General features: G+C 42.8%; 1 protein-coding gene and 1 pseudogene across 9 annotated transcripts in view; one reads left to right on the top strand and one right to left on the bottom strand.

Moving 5' to 3' along the window:
• Nucleotides 1-12,069, bottom strand: part of SCHIP1 (schwannomin interacting protein 1) — a 629,273-nt gene that overhangs the window by 76,256 nt on the left and 540,948 nt on the right. The window lies entirely within an intron of this gene.
• LOC129034489 (U2 spliceosomal RNA) lies at nt 11,878-12,032 on the top strand (annotated as a pseudogene).

The following is a 12,069-nucleotide window of genomic DNA, read 5'->3' as shown; positions in this document are numbered from 1 at the left end:
TTTCAAGTGTTTAGGCTTAGTGTCTGATTTATCCTTAAGTGGAATAAGTTCCTAATACTTATTTTGATTAAGGTAGGGTTGTGGGGGCTGGAGGTGGGTTGTAAAAACACCTTTATTCTAGAATTGGTTCTGCTCCCTTACCCCTCAAAATCACTTTAAACTACAGAATTAACTTTAGGGTTGCTCTTTTGGGGCCATAGAAGTCTTTTTTTCAGAATGCTCACTAGGAGTTTGGTCAGAGGTGTGGGAAGAGCCAACAGCAGAGTTCTCCTGGTTGCCAGGTGTGTGAGCCTTGTAACCTTGTACAGCTTTCATTCAAGTCTATGTGATCCCCCCAAAAACTGCCAGAAATATCTGGCCAATCTCAACCAAGATCAACTGGCTCTGGGAGACATGGCTCCCAGGATCTGGTTACCTGAGCCATCTGGCCTGTAGCTGGGAATATCATGCAGGAATGAGCTGGGGGCTAACCCTCATCCTCTGAGGGCTACGCCTCACCTAAGGGTGACAGGAAGATGGAACCACCTGCAGAAGAATCTGTGGAAGGCCCCAGGCACCAGCTCAGCCACCTGGTGGCTTCCCTTAGGCTACTGGCCTGCAGTACAAAGAATGGAAGTCAGTCCTAGATATACTGCCTGGTCTAGAGTCAGGGCTTAATCAAGAGGACAAACTATTATTATCTCTACACTTTCCAGTCCCCATAAATTCCTTTGAAAAGTAAAGATTTCTCTACTATGAAAACATTCCTTATGAAGCAGTTTAGGGAAAGGGAAATGTTTTTTTAACTGGAGCCACTGGTGACCAGAACATGCAAGTGACAGTCAAGCAGATAAAGAGCAGTGCCATTTACTTTTAGTAGTGATTCTGGGCTTTTTTCTTTCTGTTTTTGTTTTGTTTTTTGCCTCAGAAGATTTACATATATGGGTTGGGGAAGGTAGGTGGTTTTAAAATACGTCCCTAAATTATTTGATATTCTTCCCTTGAAAAGGAGAGCTTAATTCCCTTCCCCTTAAGTGTGGGCTGGATATAGTGACTTTATTCTACAGAAACAAAAAGCAGAAGTGACATACCTGCTACCACAGAGGCTAGGTCAAAAGAGGCACAGCAGCTTCATCCATCCATCTCTTTCTTCCTCTCTCTCTCTCCCCCAAGCCCCCACACTCTTTCTTTCTCTCTGATCACCACCACTGGGGGAAGTTATCTGCCATGTCATGAAAACACACAAACAGCCCATGGAGAGGGCCACGTGGTGAGGAACTGAGGGCTCCAGCCTCCAGCCATGTGAATGAGGAGGATCCTCCAGCAGCCCCAGTCAAGCTTTCAGATGACTGCAGCCCCAGTGCACATTCTGCCTGAAGTGTCATGAGAAATTCTGTGCCACAAACACCAGCTAAGCAGCTCTGGGATTCCTGATGATCAGAAATTGTGAGATAGTAAATGTTTGTTGTTTTAAACTGTAGTAAACAATTATTTATACAGCAAGAGACAACTAAGACAGAGGGTAAGGACCACACAGTTAATTTTTTTCAATTAAAATTAAGAACTTGGAATACATAATTTTGTTAATCTACAAAAGCCAAATGCTGTCAAAAAGGAAAAGGACCTGTGATGTGACCATGGACTAGAGCAGGGCCTCCATGCTGGACACAGCTGACCTTTGCTCTGTGACCTTGGGCAGGCTGCTCCAGCAAGTGCTGCTTGCAGTATGAAGGCTGCATAAGATCAGGAGTGCAAAGCCCCTGGCACAGCTCCTGGTGCTGATGACAGACAGCATGCTGGTGGCAGGGGCAGTGGTTCCCTGCCCCAGGCTTCCCTAAGGTCACACAAAGGCTCTGCTGCTGGCAGGTGGCCCCACTGGCCCTGCAGATTCCCAGGCAGTGCTCTACCACGGCTCCACAGTGGCCTTTCCTGGGGAGGATGACACAAAGCTGAGGTGATTAGTAAATCCTCAGAGGGGAGGTAGGGGAGAGAAGCTGGTGACAAAATGTCAGGAGGTTTCCAAGTGATCAATGCTGCACTTTGCCTGCTCTTTTCTACTTTGAATCTCAGAGTGTTATTGTCCCCACTTTAAAGTCTACCCAACTATTTGTTTACAGCTTTTCAACCACTTTCTCTCCCCAGAACTTTAGCATTAGGCACAGCACTCTGGGGCCATATGATAAGAGCACAGAAGGTGCTACTTTGGTGTAAAATGCCTTCTTCATCTACATCATTTGAGGATGCATGAAATTTCCACACCACTGCAGCTTACTCCTCGACCTACACTCCTGTCCTGCTTGGGTATCAGATATGCGGGCTTTGCGAACACTCCTTGGCTGATTATTGTGGAGAGGGCTGTTGTCTGACTTGAGGGTCTACCTCTAGGCTTCAGTCTACAGCAGCTGCTGATGGCCTGTCTCACCATTGGATAAATGAAAGGGGACTGCATGTTTATTTTTAAGTTTGGGTTTTGGGCTGTAGCCCACTGTAGGTGGATATGTGTAAAAAGGAAAATCAAAACAATGAGGGCCCTAGGGAGGGTCTGGGAAACATACTTTATTCCCAAGGCCGTTCAAACCAAGGCTTAGACTTAGAGCCTGTGATTGGCAGGTCTTGCACACAGTAAGAATACAGTGACAAAAGCACAATGAGGAATTTCACCAGAAGGTAACAGGTTACACTCCATTCCTTCTCTGTTGTCGGAAACAAAACAAAACAAAACAAAACAAAAAAAACTCTAGCTGAAAAGAAGTATTAATCTAGTCAGTACTTTGCCAAAGGGTCCCATGGGTTAACTTTAATCTAATCTAATTAGTAGAAGAAGGTATTCTTTTTTTTTAGTAATCCATGAAGAAAAACAAGCCAAAGTTCAGGCATTTTAAAAAGTCAGCTGCAGAGGTACAGATATGGGCAAACACCCAGAGTGGCCACACAAAAGTGAGGAAACTGTTTTAAACCCAGCTGAGCACTCTAAGTGGTTCTCTTTCACTGGAAACCAGATGCAATTCAGTGTCCAGGTTGCTTTATACCACACTGAAGTCATTAGAATCTGCTCAGTGCTGCTGTCATTGACAATGCACCTCTCCTCGACCCCGCCACCCGCAGCCCGCCACCCCACCACCCCACCCCATTGCTTGCTTTTCTCCTTCAGACTTCACCAGCCATGCAAAGCAATCATTCTTAGTCTGCAAAAGAAAATTCTTTACCTAAGTATTGGTTATATTTCTGATGTTGATGGGTGGCTATTAGCTTAGTTTTATTCATTATAGGTATTTAATTCCTTCATTTAATCCACGCATATTTATTAAGCGCTTGAGATAAATGCAGCATGGTAACAGGCTCAAGGAATACAGAGATAAGACACAGTCCCAGCCTTAAGGCAAAGATAGACACATAGACAAAGAATTATACTATATATCATATTTATATTATTTATTTATAGCACAATATATATAATTGGTTAGGGCTCTAATCAAGCCTGGGGGTCAGGAAAGATTTTCTGGAGTGGCTGATGTCTGAGCTCTGCGTTTCAGTGATGAGTAGGAATTAACTGAGCAAGAAAGAGTGGACAAAACATTTCAGCAAAGGGTACCACAAAAACAAAGGCATGGAAGCTAGAGACAGCATGAGTTAGGCAGGTCAGCAGACTGGTTTTGTTAGAGTACAAGGGAGTGGTAAGAAATGAGACCAGAGGTCAGCAGGGCTGATACAGGAGTTATGTAATGCTGAATTTATATTAGGCTTTACCCTGAGGAAGTCATTACAGTGTTTGAGAATGAGACACACCTGAATAGGCAGTCAGGTAGGTAGATTAGGAGAGGAGCTTAAAGAGTACAGGATCAGAGGCAGATGCCGGGCTGGCTCCCCTCTGTAATCCCAGCACTTTGGGAGGCTGAGGCAGGAGGATCACTTGAAGCCAAGAGTTTGAGACCAGCCTGGGCAACAAAGCAAGACCCCCATCTCTACGAAAATTAATTTTTAAAAAGCCAGGTGCTGTGGTGTTTGCCTGTAGTCTTAGCTACTTTGGAAGCCAAAGCAAGAGGATCCCTTGAGTCCAGGAGTTTGAGGCTGCAGTGAGCCATGACTGCACCACTGCACTTCAGCTTGGGTGTCAGGGCAAGATCCATCTCAAAAATGGATAAATACAATACATTTTAAAAAAGGACCAGAGGCTGGCTGCGCAGTGGCTCACACCTGTAATCCCAGCACTTTGAGAAGCCGAGGCAGGTGGATCACTTGAAGTCAGGAGTTCAAGACCAGCCTGGCCAACATGATGAAACCCTGTCTCTACTAAAAGTACCAAAATTAGCCTGGTGTGGTGGCATGCACCTGTAATCTCAACTACTCGGGAGGCTAAAGCAGGAGACTCGCTTGAACCTGGGAGGCAGAGATTGCAGTGAGCTGAGATTGCACCACTGCACTCCTGCCTGGGCGACAGAGCGAGATGCTGTCTCAAATAAATAAATAAATAAATAAATAAATAAATAGGACCAGAGGCAGAGAGACTATGTTGAGGTTGAGGTGAGAGTTAATAGCATTTGCAGAATGGGGGTGGCATCTGGGATGGGAAGGGGAGTGATTCGAGACACATTTGGAAGGTAAATTGGCAAGACTTTGTGACTGATGGGTTATGGGAAATGAAGACCAGGTAGGAATCATGGGTGTGTTCCTGGAGACCACCACCATCATCTGACATGGAGAGAACTGGCATAGAAGGTGAGAAGATGATGATGAGTTACTTTTGAACATACTGCACTTAGGAGAGGGTTTAAATAATTTATTCTCCTACTGTCTTCAAAAGGTAAAGGAGTATATACGGTAAACTTAACTGTGGTCTAAAATGAAAGGTAAAGGAGTATATACGGTAAACTTAACTGTGGTCTAAAATGAAAGTGGAGAATGCTGTTGTTAATGGGCGACATCACTGATGCATCATAGCACTCCTATTCCCACAGCCCAGACACACCTTCGGCATCCTTTTCAACATATCATTTCATCCCCCCAAGGTGTCAACTATAAGTTCCAACACATGATGGTTACTACTGTTCCAAGGGAGAGTGTATGCCTTGGAAAGCCACGTTTCTCCCCAGTCTAAAAGCTTGAGAGAGTAACATTCTTTAAAACATACATGTCTTGAACACAGATTTGGAGGTATCCTTGAGGTAAATTACAGCTTACCAAATGTAAATAACCAAAAACACATCGATCATGAGTGCCAGAATCACTGGGAACTCTTCCGATATTTCTGAGAGTCCTAACTTGGTTTAAGGTTAGGGCAGTGCAGACCATGGTAATCAATACAGTCTAATTTTAAATTTATTAACTGTCCATTATGGGATGGGACAGGGCTTCTCAACATGACTCCAGCAAGATCCAGGCTTATTAACGCTCCATGGAGGGTGTCCGCAGCAAAGAAGTCTTCCTGATGGGTTCAGATGATTTGGATTACACCCCCTCCTTAAGGAACTCAGAAGGAAAAGCAACATATAAAAGACTGAGAAATCCTCAGAAATCAATTAAACTTAGTTTGGCCTAGTGTCACCCAGACTTACTTGGCCATGAAATCCTCCTGTCACATGACACTCATGAAGAGCCCCTGAAATTAGGACCATTTCAATCCTCAAAGCATACCCATTTTTCAAATGAGAAATACAACTTCTAGAATCACAAAGCCACAAAACTGGCAAGGGAGATCTAAAATCAGATCTTCTGGTTCCAGCTTCAGGGCCCAATTCATAGGACTGCAGCTGAAGAGGACAGTTAGCAGTGAAGATGAGAGCTGATACCTGGGCTACACACCCACTTTACAAACAGAACATCGGGGGCCCGGCAGTATCCCTACTCGGCAAAATGTGTGGCACATGGGCCAGCTACAGCTTTCTGGGGGCTCCCCATAAGGGCTGACAGCTCATCCTGTCTTTCAAAGTCCACCACCATTGCCCTTTTCTTTTGTAGCCACTATAAAACACTACTCTGTTTACTCTCTGCTATACCCACGAGAGGAATTCTGGCCTTTAGGGCATTTCCTGTTGCCTAGAAACCTTATAGATCATTGGGTGCAGGAAGCTGACTCTGGTAGAGATTCACAGGCAGGAAGTTTATTCAGAGTGCTCTGGGGGCAACACCTGTGAGGGAATACAGGCAGTAAGACAGGGCAGAGGGAGAGGTTGAATTCTGATGCAGCTGCAAACAAAAGCCTGACTGATCCAGGAGGATGCTCTGCAACGGGGCTGGGGCTTCAAAGCAGATTCAAGCCGGGTGAAAGGGCCAGGCCTTCATGTCCCAGCATTAACCTGTCTTTGGATATGGATTGCTACTGCTCCTACCTTGGGCATCCTAGTTCTCCTCAGCCACAGGCAATTCCAAAGAGAGTCTCAGCTGAGCACTGTCAGCTGCCAACATTAACAGCAGCTGAAGAAGGAAGTCCTTCCCTCCTGGAAGCGGGTGGAGGGAGTGCTGTAGATCTGGGCTGCCTGACAGCATCTTCTGCATTGCTCAGGGCGTGCTTCCCACTCATCTCTCAGGTCTGGATAGTTGTCTGTTTTCTATAGATGCTGCTAGAATCTAGAGTCTGGGCTGTGGCCTCCATTATATTAACCCTAGCTTTACTATGCTTCATATTAGTTTTATCTTGGTACCTATAAAGCTTTCCAAAAGTTTTATATTTCTCTTGTATCCTAGCAGGGTTTAAGGAAGTGATCAATAATCAATATGGATATAGAGGAAAGAGTAAGAGATTTGGAGCCTGAACTCCTAATTTTACTTCTTCTTCTTCTTCTTTTTTTTTTTTTTTTTGAGATAGCATTTCACTCTGTTGCCCAGGCTGGAGTGCAGTGGTGTGATCGCTCCTCAGTGCAGCCTCAAACTCCTGGCCTCAAGTGATCCTCCCACCTCAGCCTCCTGAGTAGCTGGGACCACAAATGCACACCACACCTGGCAAATTTTTAAACCTTTTGTAGAGACGGGGTCTCCCCAGGTTGCCCAGGCTGGTCACAGACTCCTGGGCTTAGGAGATCCTTCTGCCTCCTGGGCTCAAGAGATCCTTCCTAAGTGCTGGGGTTACAGGTGTGAGCTACTGCACTCAGCAATCACAGAACTGCCACTTATGGATGTATACAGTTACAAACATCACTTAATTTCTGTGAATCTTAGTTTCATGATTTACAATATGGGAATTTTAAAAAGCCCTATTTTACCCAAGCTCCAGTGTTACTGTGAGAATAATAAGATGGTGAATTGAAAATGCTTTGTAAAGTAAAAAAAGCTAGAGCCAGTGTTTCACAATAGTGAGTACAAAATAGATAGCTGCTATGGTTTGAATATGGTCAGCTCCCTCCAAAACTCATGTTGAAGCTTGGTCCCCAACGTAATGGTGTTGAGAGGTGGTGGAACCTTTAAGAGGCATTTGGTTGAGGAATCCACCCTCAGAAAGGGATTAATGCCATCTCTTAGTCACTGAGAGAGAAGGCTGTTATAAAGCAAGGCTGCCTCTCATGTTTTGTCCCTTTCTGCACACTCCTGCTTTCCCTTCTGGTTCTTGGCCTTTCTCTGCCATGTTGTGATACAGCACAAAGCCCTCGCCTGAAGCTGAGAAGATGCCAGCACCATGCTTCTTGGACTTCCCAGCCTCTGGAATTGTGAACCAGACAAACCTCTTTTCCTTATAAATTACCCAGTCTCTCAGGTATTCAGTTATGGCAACAGAAAATGAACTAAGACAACACCTATTAAAGGAAAAAAATATCGAGCCAATACATGTAAAACTAGGTGTAAATTCCTTTTGCTAATAGCACTTATACAAATCCAATTGAATTTACAAAATATAAACAAAAATAGAATACAACTAATTTCAACTAACAATACTGATTATTGTGCCATGTGATGTTGTTTTATTGGCTTATATACATATGGTACTGACTGTAAGGACAAGGTTCATTTGGACTGGATATGCATGTCATGTAATAATTTGGTTTTCTCCATTGTTTCCACTGTGAAACTGTTCATTTACACAATGCATCATTTGGCCTTAACATAGAAATATCATTTATGTATATTAAGTACACCTCCACTTGTTTAAATTTTCCATTTTATTTGGCAATAAGAATATGTATCATGAGTTCAATTTGGCCTTATGTATCAGAAAGTCCATATAACAGTGACTTGAAAAATTAGGAACAAAAGAAGTGCAAGACTTACACACTGAAAACTACAGGCTGGGCGTGATGGCTCACATCTGTAATCCCAGCACTTTCGGAGGCCAAGGTGGGTGGATCACTTGAGGCCAGTAGTTCGAGACCAGCCTGGCCAACATGGTGAAACCCCGTCTCTACTAAAAATACAAGAATTAGCCAGGCATGGTAGCACGTGCCTGTAATCCCAGCTACTCAGGAGGCTGAGGCACGAGAATCGCTTGAGCCTGGGAGGCAGGGTTACAGTGAGCCGAGATCATACCACTGCACTTCAGCCTGGGCAACAGAGCGAGACTCTGCCACAAAAAAAAAAAACCTAGAAAACATTTCTAAGAGAAATTATAAGAAGAAAGATCTAAATAAAGGAAGTGGAAGACTCAGTATTATTAAAATAGCAATGCCCCTCAACATGATCTATAGATTCAACATAATTCCTATAAAAATTCCAGCAGGCTTTTGGGCAGGAATTGACAAGCTGATCCTAAAATGTATATGGAAATGCAAAGGACCTAGAAAAGCCAAAACAATCTTAAAAAAGAACAAAGTTGGAAAACTTAGACTTCCCAATTTTAAAACTTACTATAAAGCTACATTAATTAAGACTGTGTGGTACTGGCATAAGGGTAGACATGTAGATCAATGGAACAGAATTGAGAGTCTAGAAATAAAACTTTACATTTATAGTCCATTGATTTTTGACAAAGGTGCCAAGGTAACTCAATGGGGAAAGGACAGTCTTTTCAACAGATGGTGCTGGGACAACTGGATATCTGCATGCAGAAAGATGAATTTAGATACCTCATACTATCCACAAAAATGAACTCAAAATGAATCATATGCCAAGTGTAAAAGCTAAAACTATAAAACTTGTAGAAGACAGCAGAAGATCTTTGCAACCTTAAGTTAGACAAAGAGTTCTTAAACACAACAGCAAAAGCATAATCCATGAAAGGAAAAACTGAAAAAATGGACTTCATCAAAATTAAAAACTTTTGTGCTTCAAGAAACATCAGTAAGAAAATGAAAAGCAAGTCACAGTCTGGGAGAAAATATACACAAATATTATTTCTGGTAAAGGATTTGTATCCAGAATATATAAAAATCACTTATAAGTTAATAATAAGACAAGCCAATTAAAAATGGGCAACAGTTGAATAGGTATTTCACCAAAGAAATATGAATGGCTAATAAGCATTTGAAAAGGTGATCAACATCATTAGTCATGAGGTAAATGAAAATTAAAACTACAAGGAGATGCTATTATACTTCATGCCCAGTAGAAGGAATATAATAGAAAGACAAAATAATTTTTGATAAGAATATGAAAAAACCGTAAGCCTCATACATTGCCGATGGGAATATAAGATAGTGTGCTTACTTTGGAAAACAGTTTGGCAGTTTCTCATCAAATGAAACATAAATTTACCATATGATCTTGCAATTCCTCTCCTGAGAATCTACCCAAGAGAAATGGAAATACACATCTACACAAAGATGTATATGTATTCATGCAACATTATTCATAAGGTCTAAAAAGTGAAAACAATCCACATGTTCATCAACTGGTAAACAGACAACCAAAATAGAATACAGCCATACAATAGAGTATTATTCAGCAACAAGAAGGAACTACTGTTATGTGCTACAGCATGGAAGACTATCAAAAACAACGTTAAGTGAAAGAAGCCAGATGTAAAAGATTGGATATTCTATGATCCCATTTATATGAAATGTTCAGAAAAGGCAGATTTATGAAGACAGTGGATCAGTGGTTGCCTTGGCCTGGTAGTAGGAATGAGGATAGATTGTCAATGAGCAAGAGGAATGTTTTGGGAATAATCTAGATTTGGTTGTGGGGATGTTTGCACAAAACTATGCTTACTTACTAAAAATCACTGTACATTTAAAACAGGTGAATTTGAGGCGGGGCGTGGTGGTTCATGCCTATAATCCCAGCACTTTGAGAGGACGAGGTGGGCAGATCACGAAGTCAGGAGTTCAAGACTAGCCTGGCCAACATAGTGAAACCCCCTCTCTATTAAAAATACAAAAAATTAGCTGGGCGTGGTGGCACATGCCTGTAATCCCAGCTACTCGGGAGGCTGAGGCAGGAGAATCGCTTGAACCTGGGAGGCGGAGGTTGCAGTGAGCCGAGATCACGCCACTGCACTCCAGCCTGGGCGACATTGTGAGACTCCGTCTCAAAACAACAACAACAACAAAAAAACAGGTGAATTTTATGGTATGTAAATTATATCCCTTTGGTTTATTTTTTTGAGACAGGGTTTCATTCTGCCACCCAAGTTGGAGTTCAGTGGCGCAATCTCGGCTGACTGCAACCTACGTCTCCTGGGCTTAAGCGATACTGCTGCTTCAGCCTCCCAAATAGCTGGGACTACATTTGCGTGCCACCATGCCCCAGCTAATTTTTGTATTTTTTGTAGAGACAGGGTTTCGCCATGTTGCCCAGGCTGGTCTCGAACTCTTGGGCTCAAATGATCTACCTGCCTTGGCTTCCCAAAGTGCTAGGATTACAGGCATCAGCCACTGCACCTGGCTATAAATCATATGTTAATCAAGCTATTTTAAAAATTAGCTTCTTTTTTTTTTTTTTTTTTGAGATAGAGTTTTGCTCTTGTTGCCCAGGCTGGAACGCAATGGCACCATCTCGGCTCACCTGATGGTGGGAACACAAATTAGTTCAACCATTGTGGAAGACAGTGTGGCAATTCCTCAAGTATCTAGAACTAGAAATACCATTTGACCCAGCCATCCCATTACTGGGTATATACCTAAAGGATTATAAATCGTGCTACTATAAATGCACACGTATGTTTATTGTGGCACTATTCACAATAGCAAAGACTTGGAACCAACCCAAATGTCCATCAATGATAGACTGGATTAAGAAAATGTGGCACATATACACCATGGAATACTATGCAGCCATAAAAAAGGATGAGTTCATGTCCTTTGCAGGGACATGGATGAAGCTTGGAACCATCATTCTAAGCAAACTATCACAAAGACAGAAAACTAAACACTGCTTGTTCTCACTCATCAGTGGTAGTTGAACAATGAGAACACATGGATACAGGGCAGGGAACATCACACACTGGGGCCTGTCGGTGGGGGTGGGGGGCTGGGGGAGGGATAGCATTAGGAGAATACCTAATGTAAATGATGAGTTGATGGATGCAGAAAACCAACATGGCACATGTATACCTATGTAACAAACCTGCATGTTGTGCACATGCACCCTAGAACTTAAAGTATAATAAAAAAAAGAAAGAAAAAAAAAAAGCTTTTTTTTTTTTTTTTGAGAAGGAGTTTCACTCTCGTTGCCCAGGCTAGAGTGCAATGGCGCCATCTCGGCTAGCTGCAACCTCTGTCTCCCAGGTTCATGCGATTCTCCTGCGTCAGCTTCCCGAGTACCTGGAATTACAGGCATGTGCCAATATGCCCAGCTAATTTTGTATTTTTAGTACAGGGGGGTAATTAGTTTATTTTTTGTATATAATGAAGTGTCTGCAGACAGCCACACCCTGGGCTGGTATAACGAGGGGTTTTTTGTAGTCATTAGAGACCCAGACTCCTTATATCTTTGCCTCCACCACTGCTAGTATGTGTTCTTGCCCTCATGGTCATATCTCAACTTCCTTCCTGGCTAGATGAGGAGAAAGACTGGAGAGTGAGAAAGACACTGACCATTGCTTCTTGACCTTTTGTCTGAGATCAAATGTAGTACCTGCTCTTACCAGCTTAATACCTGATATGTCCTCTATCTATCTTAAAAGTCAGCCACTTTAAGGATCTTTCTGGGAAGCCCCATCTAATAGCTCAGATATCATGAGCTAAAACCTTGCCACATGAACATTTGTAACTGCAAGGGAGTCTGAGA

This window comes from Pongo pygmaeus, chromosome 2 (assembly GCF_028885625.2).
Source record: "Pongo pygmaeus isolate AG05252 chromosome 2, NHGRI_mPonPyg2-v2.0_pri, whole genome shotgun sequence".
NCBI classification, from domain to species: Eukaryota; Metazoa; Chordata; class Mammalia; order Primates; family Hominidae; genus Pongo; species Pongo pygmaeus.
The sequence above is the reverse complement of the archived record's forward strand: the minus strand, read 5'-3'. Positions and strand labels throughout refer to the sequence as shown.